This window comes from Schistocerca nitens, chromosome 10 (assembly GCF_023898315.1).
Source record: "Schistocerca nitens isolate TAMUIC-IGC-003100 chromosome 10, iqSchNite1.1, whole genome shotgun sequence".
Lineage (NCBI taxonomy): Eukaryota > Metazoa > Arthropoda > Insecta > Orthoptera > Acrididae > Schistocerca > Schistocerca nitens.
This window is the reverse complement of record NC_064623.1, coordinates 183,918,647-183,943,816: the sequence shown is the minus strand read 5'-3', so window position 1 is coordinate 183,943,816 and position 25,170 is coordinate 183,918,647. Positions and strand designations below refer to the sequence as shown.

Genomic DNA, 25,170 nt, shown 5'->3' with positions numbered 1-25,170 from the left:
CATGAGATACAGTGGATTTCATTTGTCTGAATTACTCCTATGGTATGTCCGTAATGTCTAAGAGACTTATTTTATTTCAATTTACTGCATGGCTACTGTAAAAAATATAGCCAAAGACATACGACACAACTACGTCTTCGTTTCAAAAGTCCACGTTTTATCATTTTTTTCTAATTTTATAAAGCTGTGCTATTACTCGGTGCACAGTATCCTATAAGTGGAGAATTTTTTTTTTTTTATTTCAGATAAAATTTTGCAGACTGCAGGACTTTCTTCATGGACGCACCTCATTTTGGACAGAGCAATTTTAGCTCCTCTAATGGGTAATAAGGTGTACGTTGACTGCCTCGATAGGTTTTTCATAAAAGTCGTAAAAGCCGCTTATTTTATAGGCAGACTGATGAGAATGGACGTTTAATATCACTATACGTACACAATATATATCATGTGACAGAGAGCAGGAGGAAATTGCTTTGTAACTAGAACGTTAAGGAATCTCAGTATGAACACGCATCTTACATGAACTATCCATCAGACAGCAAGATCAAATACATTCTTTGACTCAGCTGTTTCGGAGGTTCCCTAATGGCTTAATCGAGAAACATTAAGTTGTAATCTCAGAACATTTTCATCATTCTCTCTATCCGATGGCATACGCTGGATACGTATATCGATTCCTGCATCTTTGTGCCTGAAGACTGGCCATTAGATTGCACGTAAATTGGAAAAAAGTAAAACAGATGAGTGCAAAAGTAAACAAGAAAAGAAGCGAATAAAAACTTTCAATCTTTTAAACTGACGTCTCCACAATCTCCTACAATCTTGGGAGCTATAAGAGTCCGACATTAATAATTTTATTCTTTTTGCATCTTTTCTTAGTGTCTTGAGGTAAAATGCAATATGGTATAGTACAGGGTGTTTCAAAAATGACCGGTATTATTGAAACGGCAATAAAAGCTAAACGAGCAGCGATAGAAATACACCGTTTGTTGCAATATGCTTGGGACAACAGTACATTTTCAGGCGGACAAACTTTCGAAATTACAGTAGTTACAATTTTCAACAACAGATGGCGCTGCAAGTGATGTGAAAGATATAGAAGACAACGCAGTCTGTACGTCGTCTTTCTGCTGTAAGCGTGTGCTGTTCACAACGTGCAAGTGTGCTGTGGACAACATGGTTTATTCCTTAGAACAGAGGATTTTTCTGGTGTTGGAATTCCACCGCCGAGAACACAGTGTTGTTGCAACAAGACGAAGTTTTCAACGGAGGTGTAATGTAACCAAAGGACCGAAAAGCGATACAATAAAGGATCTGTTTGCAAAATTTCAACGGACTGTGAACGTGACGGATGAACGTGCTGGAAAGGTAGGGCGACCGCGTACGGCAACCACAGAGGGCAACGCGCAGCTAGTGCAGCAGGTGATCCAACAGCGGCCTCGGGTTTCCGTTCGCCGTGTTGCAGCTGCGGTCCAAATGACGCCAAAGTCCACGTATCGTCTCATGCGCCAGAGTTTACACCTCTATCCATACAAAATTCAAACGCGGCAACCCCTCAGCGCCGCTACCATTGCTGCACGAGAGACATTCGCTAACGATATAGTGCACAGGATTGATGACGGCGATATGCATGTGGGCAGCATTTGGTTTACTGACGAAGCTTATTTTTACCTGGACGGCTTCGTCAATAAACAGAACTGGCGCATATGGGGAACCGAAAAGCCCCATGTTGCAGTCCCATCGTCCCTGCATCCTCAAAAAGTACTGGTCTGGGCCGCCATTTCTTCCAAAGGAATCATTGGCCCATTTTTCAGATCCGAAACGATTACTGCATCACGCTATCTGGACATTCTTCGTGAATTTGTGGCGGTACAAACTGCCTTAGACGACACTGCGAACACCTCGTGGTTTATGCAGGATGGTGCCCGGCCACATCGCACGGCCGACGTCTTTAATTTCCTGAATGAATATTTCGATGATCGTGTGATTGCTTTGGGCTATCCGAAACATACAGGAGGCGGCGTGGATTGGCCTCCCTATTCGCCAGACATGAACCCCTGTGACTTCTTTCTGTGGGGACACTTGAAAGACCAGGTGTACCGCCAGAATCCAGAAACAATTGAACAGCTGAAGCAGTACATCTCATCTGCATGTGAAGCCATTCCGCCAGACACGTTGTCAAAGGTTTCGGGTAATTTCATTCAGAGACTACGCCATATTATTGCTACGCATGGTGGATATGTGGAAAATATCGTACTATAGAGTTTCCCAGACCGCAGCGCCATCTGTTGTTGACAATTGTAACTACTGTAATTTCGAAAGTTTGTCTGCCTGAAAATGTACTGTTGTCCCAAGCATATTGCAACAAACGGTGTATTTCTATCGCTACTCGTTTAGTTTGTATTGCCGTTTCAAATATACCGGTCATTTTTGAAACACCCTGTATATTATTCGCAATTTGTGGAATACAGGCGGTTTCAAATTTGTTACTAGAAAGTATCGACTTGAATGCCATCTCTCGAATACTCATTCTCTAATGTAACACACACGAGAGTAGCAGGCGAGATTACTATGCAGCCACAACCACTTTTTCCTGTTCTATCCTATGTAGCCGGGAACAATTACTTACGTGGAACATGCTAAGGTACGTGTCTCCCGATAGCGTCCCACGCATGTCCCGTTCTATCTGAACCCAATGTCCTCACTCTCAACTACGCGAACAGCGCTTATAATACTGAAAAATGCAGTCAGGGCACACTATATTGTCCCTATCACCGTTCACGCAATGACAGCCCTTCTGTGAAGATAATGTTGTTTCTGAATTTCAAATAATACCTTTCCAGAAGAAGCGTTATAGACACGATCGTTCGGTATAGGAAAGGTCGTACATTCCTCGATCTCTCCACATCAGTTGATATTCAGAATCATTTCAGTGCATCAGTATTCTTTAGAACGCATGATCCTAACCCAGTGCTGTCTGTCCATGTCATCTGTGATACATTTCATTATGACATTCGCTTGGCGTCTGAACATAAATCTGAAACTGCTAAACTTGGGGTATACTAAGGACTTTCATTAACCCTCCTTGTTCTGCTGCTCGCCAATCCCCCCTCCCTCCCCCCCCCCCCTTTCACGTCTCCCTCTGTCCATCCGTATTTCTCACTGCCATCATCGTTTGTCCAGTGCCTCTTTCGCTCCCATGATCTTTCTTTCTCTCTCCCTCATTTCCCTCTAAATCCTCATTCCTCGCTACCAGTATACTTTACATCCTTCTGTTACTCGTTACTCCGTCCACCAATCTTTACTTCCCCCACACTCCTTTCCTTCACCCCCCTCCCGCACATTCGTTTCCTCTCCTTACAATCCTTTCCTCCTCCCACAATACTTTCTATCCCTCCTACATTTTCCCCCTAGTATCGTTTTCCCCATCATCCTTCTTCCCACCACTCCTCTTCCAACCATCCATTATTCTTCCACCCACAACTCGTCTTCCTCCACTGTCTGTCTTTTTACCTACCAGGCTTCTTCTGACCATCCCACTTCCCACTAACTTTTCCCCTGCATCTCTCTTCCCATTATCCTTCTAACCCCAATCCTTCATCTAGTCTTCTTTGTGTCACACCCACTTCCTTCAACTCTCACATCATCCTCTCAATCTTTATTTATTCCCTCCCTGTCATCTTCAAAATTGACACTTACCCTCCACTACCCAAGTGAGATTTCAAATAACAAAGTCACACAGTGGATAGTCCATTCGACCATTTTCAAAGGGAGTGGGTTTCAAATAACTATCTCGCCATCCTGATTACTGATGAATCTAGTTTCATTAAATCACTAACATGAAATTGTATGTAATCTCTCTCAAAACCATTTAGTACTTAACCTTTCCTTCATTGTCCAATCTTGTCCTCAGCTTGAAGGCTTGTTCTCAAATGGTGCATTTAATCATAAACTGTCCATTATTCCTCTCCAGCCTTCTCAATTCCTTCCATCTATTATCCAAACTTTCGTCATTACCCACTCTCTACTTTCTCCCTCTGAGTTCCTTTCACTGTTTCTTTATGTCTCATTTCCTGTTTCTTCCTCCCTCCTCTTTAAGTCTCCAGTTCTTTAGTGTTATCTATTCCACTCTCTGTTATTCCCAGCATTGATCCCTCCCTGTCCCTCTCCTTCTCACCACCTCTGCGTCCACTCCTATCCTCTTTTCTTCCATTCCCCTACGTGTCTACTATTTTCTTCTCCCACATCCCTTTTATCTCTGTTCCTCATTCCTTCTCACGTCCACCTTTCTGCTTCTACCTCTGATTCCCAATTATCCATTTCCATTCATTCTTTACATTTATCCCTTCCTCCTTCTCTGCTTCCTTCTGTCTCTCCCTTCCATTCTCTTCTTCCTTAGTAACTTTCTTTCCTCTCTTTCTCCAACAATTTACTACCCATCTCTACACTATTCTCTCTCTCTCTCTCTCTCTCTCTCTCTCTCTCTCTCTCTCTCTCTCCATCTCCGCCTCCGTCTCCCTCTCCCTCATACACACACACACACACACACACACACACACTTCCTCTGCCATCAAGCCATTCTCCTGACCTCATACTGCAGCTGTGAACTGGGTCGACTAGGCCAGAACCGCATCCGCCAGACAACGCTCCGTGTAGGCCGACTGCCCGCCTGCTGTAGTATAATATCCGCAGTATGACGATTCCGGCCGGAAACGCCGCGTCGAGCAACGCACTGAACGTCTTTACGACCCCACATCAAACTGCAGCCGACGCTAGTGGCGGGGCACGGCTGGGCTGGGCGCATTAAGCAGGTCTGGAGAGCCAGGGCGCCTGCCGGCTTTATGGGTCGGTTTACGGACGGCTCTTTAACAGGCAATCTGGAAACCATGAAAAGCAGATACAACCAGCAATTCTGGCCCCACCATTGTTCTAGCAGCCGCTTTACACAGTATTGAACCACACTGCAACTACACTGTGTCTCAGAGCAATCTTCAACCTTCGAACGTTATCAACAGTGAAGAAAATAGGACAGAACGATGTGTACTTGAAGCTTCACTAAAATCTTACGTATATCTAAGCTTCAGAATTTTATGTTTTAGCAGCAGGTGAGGCCTTGATTGTGAAATATCACTAAAATACTATAATTTGACTCAACCACATAAAATTCGTGATATCACAAGTCACATGACGTGTTTGAGTATATAGAGGATCTATACAAGGGCGAGGTACTTGAGGACAATATTATGGAAATGGAAGAGGATGCAGATGAAGATGAAATGAGAGATACGATACTGCGTGAAGAGTTTGACAGAGCACTGAAAGACCTGAGTCGAAACAAGGCCCCGGAGTAGACAACATTCCATTAGAACTACTGACAGCCTTGGGAGAGCCAGTCCTGACAAAACTCTACCATCTGGTGAGCAAGATGTATGAGACTGGCGAAATATCCTCAGACTTCAAGAAGAATTTAATCCCAACGAAATCAGGTGTTAACAGATGTGAAAATTATCGAACTATCAATTTAGTAAGTCACAGCTGCAAAATGCTAACGCGAATTCTTTACAGACGAATGGAAAAACTGATAGAAGCCGACTTCGGGGAAGATGAGTTTGGATTCAGTAAAAATGTTGGAACACGTGAGCAAATACTAAGCCTACGACTTATCTTAGAAGGAAGATTAAGGAAAGGCAAATCTACGTTTCTAGCATTTGTAGACTTAGAGAAAGCTTTTTATAATGTTGATTGGAATACTCTCTTTCAAATTCTGAAGGTGGCAGGGGTAAAACACAGGGAGCGAAAGACTATTTACAATTTGTACAGAAAGCAGATGGCAGTTTTAAGAGTCGAGGGGTATGAAAGGGAAGCAGTGGTTGGGAAGGGAATGCCACAGGGTTGTAGCCTATCCCCGATGTTATTCAATCTGTATATTGAGCAAGCAATAAAGGAAACAAAAGAAAAGTATGGAGTAGGACTTAAAATCCATGGAGAAGAAATAAAAACTTTGAGGTTCGCCGATGACATTGTAATTCTGTCAGAGACAGCAAAGGACTTGGAAGAGCAGTTGAACGGAATGGACAGTGTCTTGAAAGCAGGGTATAAGATGAACATCAACAAAAGCAAAACTTGGATAATGGAATGTAGTCTAATTAAGTCGGGTGATGCTGAGGGAATTAGATTAGGAAATGAGACACTTAAAGTTGTAAAAGAATTTTGCTATTTGGGGAGCAAAATAACTGATGATGGTCGAAGTAGAGAGGACATAAAATGTAGACTGGCAATGGCAAGGAAAGCGTTTCTCAAGAAGAAAAATCTGTTAACATCGAGTGTAGAGTTAAGTGTCAGGAAGTCGTTTCTGAAAGTATTTGTATGGAGTGTAGCCATGTATGGAAGTGAAACGTGGACGATAAATAGTTTAGACAAGAAGAGAATAAAGCTTTCGAAATATGGTGCTACAGAAGAATGCCGAAGATTAGATGGGTAGATCACATAACTAATGAGGAGGTATTGAATAGAATTGGGGAGAAGAGGAGCTTGTGGCACAACTTTACTAGAAAAAGGGATCGGTTGGTAGGACATGTTCTGAGACATCGAGGGATCACCAATTTAGTATTGGAGGGCAGCGTGGAGGGTAAAAATCGTAGAGGGAGACCAAGAGATGAATACACTAAGCAGATTCAGAAGGATGTAGGCTGCAGTAGGTACTGGGAGTTGATGAAGCTTGCACAGGATAGAGTAGCATGGAGAACTGTATCAAACCAGTCTCAGGACTGAAGACCACAACAACAATGACGTGTTTGAAGAGCAGGGTCTCATCTTCAGGGAAAATTACAGTAATCTTTTAAACCGTGACAGTGTTTCATTTTCTGCCACTGTTTCATGTTATTGTATTGAGTGCACTGTACACGTGTTCCTCGGAGGAAAACTTCGCGTTTTTCTCAGTAGCGAGATGCACTCCCAAGGTGGTCTCTGATCCTGTTTCCCGGCAGTTGGTGGTTAGTGAGTCTCATTGTGAGGGGCGAGCGTCCACAGGGAGTTGTGCCATTTTCATGGAAGTTGGCCTGTAGCCGGGTGTGTGCTTTTCTTGGCAGACAGAGGAAACTATACTGCCATAGGGGTCCCAAGAGAATCATTGAGCATGACATGCCTTTTCTGTCCATACGTCAAAAGACCGGACACCATGGCACCGCCCAACGAGCATCGATTAGTCTGTTGATTTCGCTCTGCCAGCTGATGGAAGAAGACGATGTGTGGGAGTTCAGTGGTACCAGTAGTTTAGGAAGATGACTGAATAAAATGTATAATGGAGAGAGTCAGATCTGACTTACAGTTTTTCTTTTCGAATGTGGCCCTATAGATGCTTATTTAAGATTAGATGGATAGACTGGATAGCCGGCCGGGGTGTCCGAGCGGTTCTAGGCGCTACAGTCTGGAACCGCGCTACCGATACTCTCGCAGTTTCGAATCCTGCCTCGGGCATGGATGTCTCTGATGTCCTTAGGTTTGTTAGGTTTAAGTACTTCTACGTTCTAGGGGACTGATGACCTTAGAAGTTACGTCCTATAGTGCTCAGAGCCATTTGAACCATTTTTTAGACTGGATAACTAAGGAGGAGGTACGGAATCGAACTGGAGAGAAAATAAATTTATGGTACAACTCAGCAAAAAGAAGGGATCGGTTGATACGACGCATTTCGAGGTCAAGCGTCGGATTGGTACTGGAGGTAAGTGTGACAGGTAAAAAGTTAAGATGGAGACGAAGGGGTGAATACAGTTATTGTTGTAGTTCTTATGGTCTTCAGTCCAAAGACTTTTTTGAGGCTACTCTATCCCTGCAAGCCTTCTCATCTGCGAATAATTACTACAGTATACATCCATTTGAAGCTGCGTACTGTATTCATCCCTTGATCTGCCTCTCTGATTGTTATCCCTCACCCCACTTCTCTCCCACACTAAATTGGTGATGCCTTGATGTCTCAGAATGTGTCCTATCGATCGATCCTCTTTGTCAAAGTGTACCACAAATTTCTTGTCTCCTCAGATCTGTTCAGTACCTTTCCATTAGTTATTCGATTTACCCATCAGCATTCTTCTGCAGCACTACCTTTCAAAAGCTTCTATTATCTTTACCTGTTTATCGTGCATTTTTCACTTCCATAGATCTCTACATTCCATACAAATACTTTGAGAAAAGACTTTCTAACATCAGATCTATTGATCTGGTCGAATTTAATTTTCCTGCAGATATATGAGTCTCAATAGATAGACTGAACCAATTAATTAAAATTTGTTTATGACCGGGACTTGATCCAAGGTCTCCTGCTACGGAAGTGTAGTGGTTAGCACTTTTATCTAATTAGCACTACACCTGTCTTTAAGCCCCAACCATGGTACAAATATTAATTCGTTGCTTCTATCCTTATCGAACTTAAATCTATATTCCATGCTAACAAATTTCAAATTTCTCTCCTTCAGAAACGTTTTTCTCGTCATTGCCATTTTACATTTTGTATCCTCTCTATTTCGGACACCCTCAGTTACGTTGCTGCCCAAATGCAAAAGCTCATCTTCTACTTTTAGTTTCTCGTTTCCTATTCTAATGCCCTCAGCATCGCATGGTTTAGTTCGACTACATTCCATTATCCTTGCTTTGCTTTTATTTATGTTCGTCTTACATCCTCCTTTTCAAGACACTGTCCATTCCGTTCAACTGCTCTTCCAGCCCCTTTGATATCTCTGATAGAATTACAATGCCATCAGCGAACCTCAAAACTTTCTTCTCTCGGATTTTTAATTCCTTCTCCAATAGTTCGCGTTGTCCCTTCTTCACTCGCCAGTAGGAGACACGACTCGTAACTCTGTTCGTCTCCGTAGGTATGACGTGGAACAACACCTGTAACTCTCGTAAGAACACAACTCCTCGCGTGGTTTAGAAATACTCTATTATCTGTCCGCAACAGTCTTCTCAGCTTGTGCGAAATGGTAAACTGCAATAGTTTATTTTTATGCCCGGTTCGTTACGTGATGGAATAAAATCTTGATTTCACCTTTGCGGTCGTTTTTTCACATCATACATAGCGAGGATGAAAATTTGTAGTCTAGTATTCCGTTGCTACGTGAAGTTATTAACAACGGTCCGACGTAACTCCAGAGATAACTTATGTTTGAGTAAATGTTTTTTTAATACGCCGTAATACTGATTTAAACTAATCACTTTTCACTGTCCATTATTCATGTACTCACTTAGTCACTTAAAATGTTTAAAGAGTCAATCAACTTGCATTAATACACATTGTATTGACCGTTTAATGAGTTCACGTAAGATTTATCTTTTGACTGAGATTTTATTGTTCTTTCTGTAATTAATTGTTTGTCCCTACAACACACGCTCACCGATATATCATTCAAGATTAACTTCTGTTCAGTTCAGTAATTGTGACGCTGACGACAACGTTTGACTAATCGGCGTACTTGTCTTTCTTCGTGTCTTCATTTTGTTGTGTCCTACCCAAGACTACGAATTGTTTTCCTGTCGTTGATCCATTGCTCTCAAGGTTTGTAACTGTTCATCAGTACCAAGGCTAAGTCCGATAAACTGACATCACTCAACTGAAGTCTAACAATCGTCGTAGTATACCGTGGCGTTGAGAACGGTAAAGATTAACTTTCTTCAGTCGAATGACTGAGCAATACTTCAATCTCTATTTCACGAATTATCAAACTTCCAAAACTGAAACAACGTAATACCCTTTGCGTCGAGACAACTATCGCAAAAGTACTCTAGAACGACTCAAGAGCAACTAACTGAACATTTCCATATCCGAGTTGCATTGTAGTCGCATTGAATTTCCTTTTCGATGCGGCTACAACTACCTTCCATGGTAAATGTTATCTTTGACTGAATTACTTTCTTGAATATCATATGATTTGGAATTTATTGTATAGAGTTTTGATAAGGAATCTATGATAACGCTTTTCTTTTATCTCCTCTTTTTGTATGCTATTCTCAGTATTTGGATGATATAGGCGTTAATCAAAATATTACGTGTAGATTTTATCGTCAATAGTTGCCCTCACTGTCAAGATGACTCACTTTCCTACTTTAAGTTTCCACAGAGTTTGTTAATTGGGGTTTTCTGTCCCTGGGGCGTTACAAACTGCACGTGTTTTCTTTACGGCTTGCTCAGTGTACAGGTAGAATAACATCGGGGATAGGTTACAACCTATCTCCATCCCTTCTTAAACACCGCTTGTCTCTCACGATCCTCGACTCATAACTGCCTTGTATATTAGCGTTGCTACCTTCAAAGATTCAAAGGTTTTGTTCCATCCAGCATTGTCAAAACGTTTCTCTAAGTCAAAAAATTTTAGAAACGTAGGTTTGCCTTCCCTTCCCTTCTCTTCTAAGGTAAGAAGCAAGGCTAGTTTTACTTACGTGTTCCTACATTTCCCCTGAAAGCAAACTGATCTTCCACAAGGTCGGCTTCTGCCAGTTTTTCCATTCTTTTATAAAGGATTCTTGTTAATATTTTGCAACAATGATGAATACTTTAAGCTGTTTCAAATGGATGTAGACTGCAGCAGTTATTCTGAGATGGAGAGGTCTGCTCATAGACTGGAATGGAGAGTTACATGAAAAAGCTTGTCGGACCGAATTTGACAATAACTACAACAACCATGTTAAAAAATTATCCACTTCTGAAAGATTTTTGTATATCTTACCTGAAGTGCGAGCTTGCTCCCAGAATGTGTCCCCTGTCTCGTGATGCTATCGCGAATTATATGCGGTTTAGCGAAATTTCAACATTTTAGTGGTGTACTAAGGCTTACATAGTCCAATGTTGGTGCTGGTTTAGAGAAAACTTGTGTGGAGAAAAATCATAAATTATGAAAGAGGTTTGGGAGGGACGAAGTAATATATCTATGTTTTCGTCTTGGTTACTCGGTCCAGTTAATTTCAAGATTAAGATCTCTCTTTGTCTAAGAAGAAAAGACTCTTGTTCTGTACACAGTATCCGGTTATTTTTCAGTAGACATGGTAATGATCTTTTGCAGCTGAGCGCCGAAATATCTTAAACTTAGGTAATAGATCGAAAGTGGGGTCATGCGGATGCTGGGAAACGAGACACGAAAAGTAAGTTATGAGAGTAGCTCGGAAAGTAAGTTCCGTTTGGTAATAAAAGGGGAATCGAAAACAGATAAACGAATCAATTTATTTTATAACACTAGCTTCGTTATACGTCATTCTTACGAACAACCTAACCTCAAGTCCTCTCACGGGAAAACACTAGCCTGCCGTTACTGAAGCTAATGTTACCCTCTGAGACAATTTTGAAATTTTGACTGCGTGTGTGTCTGACGGATAAAGGTATCGGACTGTAATTTTGAATATAATGCAATTAACAGAGAAAGTAAACATGTTCTAACCTTGGGGTTTAATGAGAGTAGTAAAATGCATATGTGAATAAAAAAACGAACGGTCGCCAGCCTAATTAGCCACATTAATTTGGAAATATAAGTTTAACAAAGCTGAATATCCGCTATTGAAATTACTTTCATTAATATTCCCTTTGAATAACATACAGGATAGGAACGGACACAGGGCACTCTGAGCTGTGGGTAGCAGTAGTTATCAGTAACACACGTACTAGTGATCATAGAAAGCAAACTTGTACCAAACTCACACTAATAAGAGTTGCACTCAAATGTTCAGTACTGAAATGTCCCCGAAGTGCAGAACTAAAATTGGCCAGGAGGGGCTTTAGACTTAACTGACATACAAATACAACAATTAAAATAAATAATACCACAGTCACACTGTTTATACTCCCATTTATGGAAATATAACAATTTCCTTGGCAGTAATAATACCCCTTTAACTTCTTAATGTGTGAAGAATATGATGGAGATCCATTAACTAATATGGTGTCACTAGTCAAGCTCTAAGATTACTTCAGTAGCAAAGACTAATTGAAACAAAATTAACCCTTAACTTCAATTAGAATAGTCTATATTTTTACTTTTCAAGTCAAATTACTCAACACTGAGCTCAACTAACTTCAAAAAAATCTTTCACTATAGTAATCAGGACTAAATTATGTTTCAAATAAATTTAACTTATCCACCGTTTTCATCATCTGTGAAGTAGGTATTTTAAGACAGTAACATTTACACAGTCTGGCACTGACTTTTTGCAAAATGATACTTTGCTATGAATGGATATCACTTTAACAAAATTCTAACCAACTTCAACTTTTGCTAGTCTTTGCACATTTGACAAACACGACTAAATCACTAGTTCATTTGAAACATGATACTCGGTTTTATAAACAGGAGAGGACCCTACATGATCGGCATAGAAGACAGGTTTATAGCACTTGGATTTTTATTAAAATCACCCACACAAATTTACTGGCCCGTGCTCTGATACATATCTGTGTGCATGAAGTAGGTGGAGCAGTGGCGAAGTTGTGGTGGCAAGCGAAGCGACATGGCGGCTAACTGTACTCACGGCACTTGATGTTTGAATGCTCTATACAATTTCTTCTTGGCGACGGATTTTTAACGCGTTAGAGCCATTCCTTATTGCCAAGAGTGCCATGCAACAGCCAAATCCACATCCGAAGCAAAATTCCTTGCAAAGCGGCTTCCAATTGCCTCCCTTGGCATCGTCGATGTGTACTGTGCAACGGCTAGCCACTTACTCCGTATTGTTCGCACCAAGGAGCCGCCCAGTTTGACCGCCAAAACCACCTTTTACATCGCGCAAAGCCACTTCCGTTGCGGAGGGACTTCCCTACGTCTTTTGCATATTACAAACACAAACGCCCTAAGCGTGAACCAGCTTCCAGTATTCAAACTTTTTCTTCTCAATATACACATGTTATAAAATTTCATTATTTTAAACATCATTTAGCTTTTTCCATATATACATCACAATACTTTAAATTTCCTAACTCAAATCAATGACCTTCACTAAAAAAGAACACACAGTCCATAACCGTAGATACACAGTCACCTAATATAGACCTGCTTCTAATCGATATAAATGTTATAATTGTACAGAAATCTACAACACGTAGGCTACTCTACTTCTCCACATAGCCCACATAATTTTCCAGACATTTCTCATGTTGTTGTTGTTGTTGTTGTTGTTGTTGTTGTTGTGGTCTTCAGTCCTGAGACTGGTTTCATGCAGCTCTCCATGCTACTCTATCCTCTGCAAGCTTCTTCATCTCCCAGTACTTACTGCAACCTACATCCTTCTGAATCTGCTTTGTGTATTCATCTCTTGGTCTCCCTCTACGATTTTTACCCTCCACGCTGCCCTCCAATGCTAAATTTGTGATCCCTTGATGCCTCGGAACATGTCCTACCAACCGGTCCCTTCTTCTTGTCAAGTTGTGCCACAATCTCCTCTTCGCCCCAATTCTATTCAATACCTCCTCATTAGTTATATGATCTACCCATCTAGTCTTCAGCATTCTTCTGTAGCACCACATTTCAAAAGCTTGTATTCTCTTCTTGTCTAAACTATTTATCGTCCACGTTTCACTTTCATACATGGCTACACTCCATACAAATACTTTCAGAAACGACTTCCTGACGCTTAAATCTATACTCGATGTTAACAAATTTCTCTTCATCAGAAACACATTCCTTGCCATTGCGAGTCTACATTTTATATCCTCTCTACTTCGACCATCATCAGTTACTTTGCTCCCCAAATAGCAAAACTTCCTAATCTAATTCCCTCAGCATCACCCGACTTAATTCGACTACATTCCATTATCCTCGTTTTGCTTTTGTTGATGTTCATCTTATATCCTCCTTTCAAGACACTGTTCATTCCGTTCAATTGCTCTTCCAAGTCCTTTGCTGTCTCTGACAGAATTACAATGTCATCGGCGAACCTCAAAGTTTTTATTTCTTCTCCATGGATTTTAATACCTACTCCGAATTTTTTCTTTTGTTTCCTTTACTGCTTGCTCAATATACAGATTGAATAACATCGGGGAGAGGCTACAACCCTGTCTTACTCCCTTCCCAACCGCTGCTTCCCTTTCATGTCCCTCGACTCTTATGACTGCCATCTGGTTTCTGTACAAATTGTAAATAGCCTTTCGCTCCCTGTATTTTACCCCTGCCACCTTCAGAATTTGAAAGAGAGTATTCCAATCAACATTGTCAAAAGCTTTCTCTAAGTCTACAAATGCTAGAAACGTAGGTTTGCCTTTCCTTAATCTTTCTTCTAAGATAAGTCGTAAGGTCAGTATTGTCTCACATGTTCCAACATTTCTACGGAATCCAAACTGATCTTCCCTGAGGTCGGCTCCTACCAGTTTTTCCATTCGTCTGTAAAGAATTCGCGTTAGTATTTTGCAGCTGTGACGTATTAAACTGATAGTTCGGTAATTTTCACATCTGTCAACACCTGCTTTCTTTGGGATAGGAATTATTATATTCTTCTTGAAGTCTGAGGGTATTTCGCCTGTCTCATACATATTGCTCACCAGATGGTAGAGTTTTGTCAGGACTGGCTCTCCCAAGGCTGTCAGTAGTTCTAGTGGAATGTTGTCTACTCCCGGGGCCTTGTTTCGACTCAGGTCTTTCAGTGCTCTGTCACACTCTTCACGCAGTATCGTATCTCCCATTTCATCTTCATCTACATCCTCTTCCATTTTCATAATATTGTCTTCAAGTACATCGTCCTTGTGTAGACCCTCTATATACGCCTTCCACCTTTCTACTTTCCCTTTCTCATAGCGTGGTATAAGTTTATACATTCTTCCGTTATAGAATGTTGCCGCATGTGTTGTCAACCATGTGGTAACACTTTCTTTCACCTCTTAATCGTTGCTGAAGCGCGGTTACCACCAAGGAATGACATCAGATGCCGAAGGAGATGAAAATCACTAGGAACGTGGTCGGGACTGAACGGAGGATGACCAAACACGTCCCAGCCAAAAGGAATTATTTTGTCATGTTAGCCGTATGTGGTCGGGCGTTTTTGTGAATGAAAACCACGCCTTTTGTGAGCATTCCTCCGGTCTTGCTCTGCACTAAACGGCGTAATTTGTTATCTCGCAATACACACCCTTATTGATTGTTTCACTTCGTGGTAAAAAATCAGTCAGTAAAATTCCTTGTCTGTCCCAAAACACTGTGCACATAACTTTTCGCCATCTCACGAGTTGCATGAGTTTAACCGTTCCTGGGGACAAAGTGCGCCTCCTTTAAAACGATTGCCGTTTGTTTGAAGGGTGTCGTAACTAACCCAAGTTTCACCCACCGTATCTGAGATAAAAATTTCTCGCTGTCGTCATTGTGACGTGTAAAAAACACAATTGCGCTGCCCACCCGTCGTTGTTTGTGTTGCTGATTACGTAGTTGAGGCATCCAACGTGCGCAACGTTTTTTATGAAAACGCAGTCTTTCAGTAACAATCTCGTAAATTACTGTCCTTGAAATATGTGGAAGTTGATGAGCAATAGCATTAATCGAAAACATACGGTTTTCCTTAATCATTTCTTCGACTGAACATACCAGTTCAGCGGAACAAGAGATGGACGTAAACTTCTTTTTTCGTCATGCACTTGAACACGCGCTTCCTTATACTGTTATATCCATCTCTCACCTCTGAAGCGGTAACTGCGTTTTCTACGTAAAGCTCGCTATTTTTTCGATGAATGTCACTTGGTACAGTAGAGTCTCGATAGTTCGAGGTGAACAGGACCGGAACCACCTCGAACTGTTGAAAACTCGGACTATCGAAATTTAAATGGGAAAAAGAAATACAGGGTGATTCAATAAGAATACCACAACTTTAGGAATTTAAAACTGCAACGACAAAAGGCAGAGCTAAGCACTATCTGTCGGCGAATTAAGGGAGCTATAAAGTTTCATTTAGTTGTACATTTGTTCGCTTGAGGCGCTGTTGACTAGGCGTCAGCGTCAGTTGATGCTAAGATGGCGACCGCTCAACAGAAAGCTTTTTGTGTTATTGAGTATGGCAGAAGTGAATCGACGACAGTTGTTCAGCGTGCATTTCGAACGAAGTATGGTGTTAAACCTCCTGATAGGTGGTGTATTAAACGTTGGTATAAACAGTTTACAGAGAATGGGTGTTTGTGCAAAGGGAAAAGTTCTGGACGGTCGAGAACGAGTGATGAAAATGTAGCACGCATCCAGCAAGCATTTGTTCGCAGCCCAGGAAAATCGACTCGCAGAGCTAGCAAAGAGCTGCAAATTCCACAATCAACTGTATGGAGAGTCCTACGAAAAAGGTTAGTTATGAAACCTTATCGTCTGAAATTGGTTCAAGCACTGTCTGCAGCTGATAAGATTAAAAGAATCGATTTCTGTGATTTTATCCTTGCTCAAATGGAAACAGATGAATCTTTCGTTTCAAAGATTGTGTTTAGTGATGAAGCAACTTTCCACACAAACGGGAAAGTCGACCGTCACAATGTCTGTATATGGGGCACTGAGAATCCGCGGGAAACAACTCAGTATGAACGTGACTCGCCTAAGGTGAACGTTTTCTGTGCCATTTCAGCCAATAAGGTTTTTGGTCCCTTTTTCTTCGAAGGTGCTACTGTAACTGGACTACAGTATCTGGAGATGTTAGAGAATTGGCTGTTCCCTCAGCTCGAACAAGAAGCACAACAATTCATATTTCAGCAGGATGGAGCGCTACCACATTGGCACTTATCTGTCCGTAACTACCTGAACGTCAACTACCCGAGGCGATGGATCGGCCGACAGGCAGCCCGTGACAGAGCACTTCATCACTGGCCTCCAAGAAGCCCTGATCTTACCCCCTGCGATATTTTCTTATGGGGGTATGTTAAGGATATGGTGTTTCGGCCACCTCTCCCAGCCACCATTGATGATTTGAAACGAGAAATAACAGCAGCTATCCAAACTGTTACGCCTGATATGCTACAGAGAGTGTGGAACGAGTTGGAGTATCGGGTTGATATTGCTCGAGTGTCTGGAGGGGGCCATATTGAACATCTCTGAACTTGTTTTTGAGTGACAAAAACCCTTTTTAAATACTCTTTGTAATGATGTATAACAGAAGGTTATATTATGTTTCTTTCATTAAATACACATTTTTAAAGTTGTGGTATTCTTTTTGAATCACCCTGTATTATGATCCTGTAAGTAATACAGGTCAAAATATGAACTTTATTAAAATAAAAGTATTTTACACATGCATTTGCATTGGCAGAATAACAATAATTATTTAATTAGACAAGTAATAGTGAAGTGTCTTTTATTTGGCGAAGCTGCAATGTTTCCTCGCGGCAGTGTCACGCCACCGCCTCAGGAGCAGTAGGTCAGTTGGTGTCGCCTCAGGCTGTTGTTCCATGTAGCATGTGGCGGCCTCGAGAGCAGCGTAGCCACCGGTGTGACTCATCATCGGTGCAGCCTCTGCCTCGTCACTCTACACTGCGATGGAATGTTAACCGTATCAATTATAGAAGAGTCTGTCACTTCCAACTGTTCTTCCGAGTTTAACCACTCGCTTGCTTCCACCTTTTCTGCTTCTTCACACCCTGGCAACCTTCTGATTAAATTACGCAATGGTTGATCGTCCTCATCTGCTAAATCTTCAGTTTCTGTGTCTGGCATACTTTCCTGTAGAATTTTCCTCCATGACTTAGAAATTGTGTCTGACTTTATTTCGCTCCGAGATTCGCTAATCCAGTACACGACGTCCTTCAAAGTCACTTTCTTCAAAGCTCCTACAATGCTTTCGTTGTCTTCGGAATGCAGGATTGACTGTAGCAATCGCCATCGATATTTTTTTTTTGACATTCCAGAACGCCCTGATCCATGATGAATGAGACAGGTAACAGTTGGTGGGAAAAACAAGGCGTGGATACCGTCGCATTGCAGTTCTCCTGCACTTGGATGTGAGGACGCATTATCCATGAGCAAAATTGCTTTGCATGGTAGTCCCCTTTCTTTTAAAAAAATCTTGCGGTCAGGTACAAATGAGTTAAAAAACCAGTTCTTGAAGATTTCCTGATTCATCCAGGCATTATTCTGACGTGTATAGACAACCGGAAGAGCTGAGATGGATACATTCTTGAATGCTTTTGGCTTGGCAGACTTCCCAGAAAAATGGTTCAAATGGCTTTGAGCACTATGGGACTCAACTGCTGAGGTCATAAGTCCCCTAGAACTTAGAACTACTGAAACCTAACTAACCTAAGGACATCACACACATCCATACCCGAGGCAGGATTCGAACCTGCGACCGTAGCAGTCGCGCGGCCCGGACTGAGCGCCTAGAACCGCTAGACCACCGCGGCCGCCGCAGACTTCCCAATCACAACTAGTTTTAGTTTGTCGTTTCCAGTTGCATTTGAAGGTGCCATAACTGTGAGCCGCTCTTTGCTTTTTTTGTGCCCATGAGCACTTTTTTCTTCACAAGAAGCAAGTGTTGTCGCTGGTAACATTTTAAAATGTAGCCTAATTTCGTCACAGTTATATGTTTGTTTATTAGACAAATTTTCGTCACTTATGTTTTTTTTTAAACTCGATGATAAATTTTGAAACGGCCCTAGCGTCACCAGAGAGTTTTTCTCCACATATGTCTAGTTGACGCACTCCATACCTCTTCTTCCACTTGTCGAGCCAGCCCACACTAGCGGCGAAATTGCTGGTTTCTCAAAAACAAAGCTTTTTCTTGCAAGATTGAGCCAGAAATCGGAGCATCTTTCTGTCTCTGTTGGGTAAACCACATCAACAATGCCTCACTTGTTTTTTCGAAGTCTGACTTCTTTATACTTCTTCGACTGAGAGATTTATGTGGGCATTTCTGTGAAGCAAACTGTTCCAATTTAAGTCAATTTCTTCGCCAGTCACCAACAGTAACTTCACCGACACCATATCCGAGAGGAAGTTTTTTGTTTCTCCTTTGTCAAGTCGTCTTAGTGCTTCTGATTTCAGATGCAAAGGCACAAATTTCCTCTTTTTTGTTACAGCACTCATCTTTGTAAGGTGTACGACGGAACACACAGTCAACATACAAAACGGCACACAACACTGTACAGTACAGGTACTGGGAACTACAGCAGCGTATGAACTCCCCAGTTTTGATCGGTAACAGCAGGCAGCAGTCGGGGTATTTCGTGCCATACTGACAACAGATGCTCGTGCAACAGGGCAGCGAGCTAATCGTCGGTGTTGATTGCATTGCTGTCTGCTTTGTCACTGAGCTGTACTCTCCCTATCTATCTTCTGCAATGATGTTTTCGTTATTTATCATGTATGTAACAAAAAGAAAGTAGATCGTTGCAACCATTCTTTTTTTTAAAAAAAAAAAAAAGAGGCTCGGATTATTGGAAACTCGAACTATCGAGACTCTACTAACGTTCTTAGAATTCAGAAAACGAATATGAGACCTCGGTTCACACGTGGTACAATTTTCGGTCAGCGATGACGTTAGAAACAATCACTACGAACGACACACAACACAGAGCGAGCTCGAAATGGCGTCATTTCGTTCATCTTAACCCAAAGATATTAGTGTGCATGAGCCGAACTGCGATCGTAGCAGTGCCGCGGAAAAAAAAATCGAAATGAACTCACTTTCCGAAATACCCTCGTATTACATTGATCTTCCCAGGTGTGGGATCCTGCCAACTCGTCTAACTTGGGTGCCTTGGAAGCTGTTTTCTTGGATAGCTGGACAACATTCAAGCAAATCTTATTAATGGTGTTTATTACAGTAAATTACATAGACAATATTTAAATTTGCCTTCTTACAACGACGGGTCGCAAGCAATTTGCGACACGCAAATAATCACTGTCTTTCGATGTGTACAATTTCCATTCAAGCAAATCACACCAGTTCATAAGTCACAGCTGTAGAGTTTGCATCACACCTCGTCTTCTAGCGCAGCCTTCTTAGTGCCCGTCGTCTAGCGTGGACGCGCCTAGCATAGCTGACGCTCCTGTCGTGGAGTCCTCCTAGTCAGCGTTCTATTGGCTGACGTTCCACAGCCTTCTTTGCTGTATCGTTCCAAGCCGACGAGCCGGCGCTTGGTGTTACGCCGGAACACCAGAGAGCGGGTTTAGAAAACATCGTCCCTGTGAAGCACAACTAGCTCTTTATTCACATGAAGTGTTGAGTGCTATTGACAAGGGACTTTAGATCGATTCCGTATTTCTGGATTTCCGGAAGGCTTTTGACACTGTAGACGAAAAGTCATCAAGTAAAACAGAAGTGATCTCTGGCGTTCCCCAAGGTAGTGTTATAGGCCCTTTCCTGTTCCTTATCTATATAAACGATATGGAAGACAATCTGAGCAGACGTCTTCGGTTGTTTGCAGGTGATGATGTCGTTTATTGACTAATAAAGTCATCAGAAGATCAAAACAAACTGCAAAACTATTTTGAAAAAATACCTGAATGGTGCGAAAAGTGGCAGTTGACCCTAAATAAAGAAAAGTATGAGGTCATCCACATGAGTGCTAAAAGTAACTCGTTAAACTTCAGTTACACAATAAATCAGTCTAATCTAAAAGCCATAAATTCAACTAAATACCTAGGTATTACATTTACGAACAACTTCAATTGGAAGGAACACATACAAAATGTTGTGGGGAAGGCTAACCAAAGACTGCGTTTTATTGGCAGGACAATTAGAAAATGTAACAGACCTACTAAGGAGACTGCCTACACTACGCTTGTCCGTCCTCTTTTAGAATACTGCTGCGCGGTGTGGGATCCTTACCAGATAGGACTGTCGGAGTACATCGAAAAAGTTCAAAGAAAGTCAGCACGTTCTGTATTATCGCGAAATATGGGAGAGAGTGTCAGAGAAATGATAAATAAATGGTTCAAATGGCTCTGAGCACTATGGGACTTAACTTCTGAGGTCATCAGTCGCCTAGAACTTCGAACTGTTTAAACCTAACTAACCTAAGGACATCACACACATCCATGCCCGAGGCAGGATTCGAACCTGCGACCGTAGCGGTCGCGTGGTTCCAGACTGAAGTGCCTAGAACCGCTCGGCTACAACGGCCGGCTAAATGATACAGCATTTGGGCTGGACATCATTAAAAGAAAGACTTTTTCGTTGCTACGGGATCTACTCACGAAATTCCAGTCACCAACTTTCTCCTCCGAATGCAAAAATATTATGTTGACACCGACCTACATAGGGAGGAACGATCGCCACGATAAAATAAGGGAAATCACAGCTCGTACGGAAAGATATAGGTGTTCAATCTTTCCGCACTCTATACGAGATTGGAATAATAGAGAATTGTGACGGTGGTTCGGTGAACCCTCTGCCATGCACTTAAATGTGATTTGCAGAGTATCCATATAGATGTAGATGCTAACGCTGTACTGTTGGTGGTTAGTGAATAACATGCGACGTTATACAGGAAGTTTCGTAATTTATATTACAGGCTCCGGCGTTTTGTGAAGAGGAATCTGTAGATAGTTTTGATAAAAAACACTTGCCGTGAAATGTGCCGTTTTCATATAAAATAAGTTTGAAGATCGGATCACTTTTCAAATATCTCGCTTCACGTCACACACACACAAACACAGAAGAGTGCGCCGTAATCAGTTGCAGAATTAATTATGACACCATATACAATTTTTCTCCGATTACAACAACGGCTGAGAAAAACTCGTACTTCTCAACTAAGAGGGAAGACTGTTGTGCTCTTAAGAGTCTACTACAAAAAAATATTAATTACACTTCTGAAAGAATAATCAGTAGCTTACCTTTATCAACCAAGATAAACATATATTGGTAGCGAAAGAACAAAAAAAAGATATTAATGAAGATCATGAGTAAAGAACTGTATGAAATGAACAGCAGTGAAGTACTGGGTAAACAGACCACCTAGAAACGGAAGAAACGTTTTATAATATGGAATTACTATATAGAAAATGTCCTCAGGGTTAAGCAAATGGTGTGCAAACCGTACCTAAAGCTAGACAATATTATCTACCCGCTATAGCTACCACAAAATCTCTACCTATAAGAAAGCCTAGAGGGAGAGGAGAAAAATTCTTGAGTGACGCGAAATACGATGCATACGGGAGACAGTAAGACAGTACTTTGCCTATAAATTGCTATAGAAATTAAATTAACCAGAAAGAGACAACGCACAAATAGACGTGCTAAGACATATAGAATGGAATGAACATTGTAAAAGTAATTGGTTTAACCCAGCGGCAGACATTTCTACTAATTCTGAAGATAGAACTGCATAATAAATGTAATACATTTACTTCCCTTAGGAGAGTTAGATACAGTAATAAGGAAACGAAAGAAAAAAATCTGTAGGAATAGAGGCCATAAAGACAGAGGGTCGTGACAGTCTCAAAAGAGATCGATACGAACATTGGACATGGAACAGCAGCAAGGATCAAACCCGTCCCAAAGGTTGAGAAGTCTCGTGCGCTTTCATTTTCGCTATGAAAATCACTAACACAAATTGTATCTGGCCGTAGCTTGAATTTGCGCATGCAACTGCCTGATTGGCTAACTTCAATGCTAATTAACTCTGAAACGGCGCAATGTATCGAAATTTTTCGTAACAATTATTTTTCAGCATAAGCTACCCTGCAACAAACTTACAGAGTTTTCAGGCCATTTCTGACCATCCTGTATAACTCACAAATAATGGAAAACACTTCTTTTTGACCTATTACAGAGTTCCTGGCTTACGAAGTTTCCTGATTCGTGGTTAACGGCAGCTGTTTCTTCATTATTTAAGAAAGGCGAAAGAAATAAACCTAACTGTAGAGGTCCAAATGTACTAAATTCAATTTGCGAACTATACGCATTCATATTAAATAACCGATTAGTGCAAATAGCAGAGTCACTCTACCAAGGACAACAGAATGGTACCCGAAAAGGGCGAGCTTGTATTGAGAATGTGTTTAATATGAAACAGCTAATTCAGAAAAGAAGGGAATACGCTAATCGGTCAGAACCTTACCACAACTTACCTGACAGTATATCCAACTTTGCACTGATAACATCGGCAACTTGTCGTTTCATGGAAGTAATGAGGCCTTGGTAGGTCGGTGGAGGGAGTTGGCACCACATCTGCACACACACACACACACACACACATCACTTAATTCCCGAAAAATTCCAAGGAGGGAGCGGTGAGCTCTGACGCCACGTTCCATCACATCTCAGATGTGTTTGGATTCAGATCTGGCGATTTGGGAGGCTAGGACATCAATTCCAGCTCGCCACTGTGTTAATAGAACCATTCCATCTCACTGCTGGCCTTATTACACGGTGCATTATCTTGTTGAAAAATGCCACTACTGTCGGGAAACACGATCGTCATGAAGGGGAGCATGTGGTCTGGATCTAGTGCATAATACTCCTTGGCCATTACGGTCCCATGCACCAGCTCCACTCGACGCATAATGCCCACGTGAATATTCCTCAGAGCACAATGGAGCCGCTGTCAGCTTGTCTCCGTCCCACAGTACAGGTATCGAGGAGTTGTTCTCCTGGAAGGCGACGGACTCTTGCTCTCCCATTGGCATTATGAAGAAGGTATTCGGATTCGTAAGATCATCCAGCGCCGTCACACTGCAATTCCAGCTCGCCACTGTGTTAATCGAACCATTCCATCTCACTGCTGGCCTTATTACACGGTGCATTATCTTGTTGAAAAATGCCACTACTGTCAGGAAACATGATCGTCATGAAGGGGAGCATGTGGTCTGGATCTAGTGTATAATACTCCTTGGCCATTATGGTCCCATGCACCAGCTCCACTCGACGCATAATGCCCATGTGAATATTCCTCAGACCACAATGGAGCCCCTGTCAGCTTGTCTCCGTCCCACAGTACAGGTATCGAGGAGTTGTTCTCCTGGAAGGCGACGGACTCTTGCTCTCCCATTGGCATTATGAAGAAGGTATTCGGATTCGTAAGATCATCCAGCGCCGTCACACTGCAATTCCAGCTCGCCACTGTGTTAATCGAACCATTCCATCTCACTGCTGGCCTTATTACATGGTGCATTATCTTGTTGAAAAATGCCACTACTGTCGGGAAACATGATCGTCATGAAGAGGAGCATGTGGTCTGGATCTAGTGTATAATACTCCTTGGCCATTATGGTCCCATGCACCAGCTCCACTCGACGCATAATGCCCATGTGAATATTCCTCAGAGCACAATGGAGCCGCTGTCAGCTTGTCTCCGTCCCACAGTACAGTATCGAGGAGTTGTTCTCCTGGAAGGCGACGGACTCTTGCTCTCCCATTGGCATTATGAAGAAGGTATTCGGATTCGTAAGATCATCCAGCGCCGTCACACTGCAATTCCAGCTCGCCACTGTGTTAATCGAACCATTCCATCTCACTGCTGGCCTTATTACATGGTGCATTATCTTGTTGAAAAATGCCACTACTGTCGGGAAACATGATCGTCATGAAGAGGAGCATGTGGTCTGGATCTAGTGTATAATACTCCTTGGCCATTATGGTCCCATGCACCAGCTCCACTCGACGCATAATGCCCATGTGAATATTCCTCAGACCACAATGGAGCCCCTGTCAGCTTGTCTCCGTCCCACAGTACAGGTATCGAGGAGTTGTTCTCCTGGAAGGCGACGGACTCTTGCTCTCCCATTGGCATTATGAAGAAGGTATTCGGATTCGTAAGATCATCCAGCGCCGTCACACTGCAATTCCAGCTCGCCACTGTGTTAATCGAACCATTCCATCTCACTGCTGGCCTTATTACATGGTGCATTATCTTGTTGAAAAATGCCACTACTGTCGGGAAACATGATCGTCATGAAGAGGAGCATGTGGTCTGGATCTAGTGTATAATACTCCTTGGCCATTATGGTCCCATGCACCAGCTCCACTCGACGCATAATGCCCATGTGAATATTCCTCAGACCACAATGGAGCCGCTGTCAGCTTGTCTCCGTCCCACAGTACAGGTATCGAGGAGTTGTTCTCCTGGAAGGCGACGGACTCTTGCTCTCCCATTGGCATTATGAAGAAGGTATTCGGATTCGTAAGATCATCCAGCGCCGTCACACTGCAATTCCAGCTCGCCACTGTGTTAATCGAACCATTCCATCTCACTGCTGGCCTTATTACATGGTGCATTATCTTGTTGAAAAATGCCACTACTGT

General features: G+C 42.1%; 1 protein-coding gene across 1 annotated transcript in view; it reads left to right on the top strand.

Moving 5' to 3' along the window:
* Positions 1–25,170, top strand: part of LOC126209978 (potassium voltage-gated channel protein eag-like) — a 667,509-nt gene that overhangs the window by 473,985 nt on the left and 168,354 nt on the right. The gene's annotated exons all lie outside the window — the stretch shown is intronic.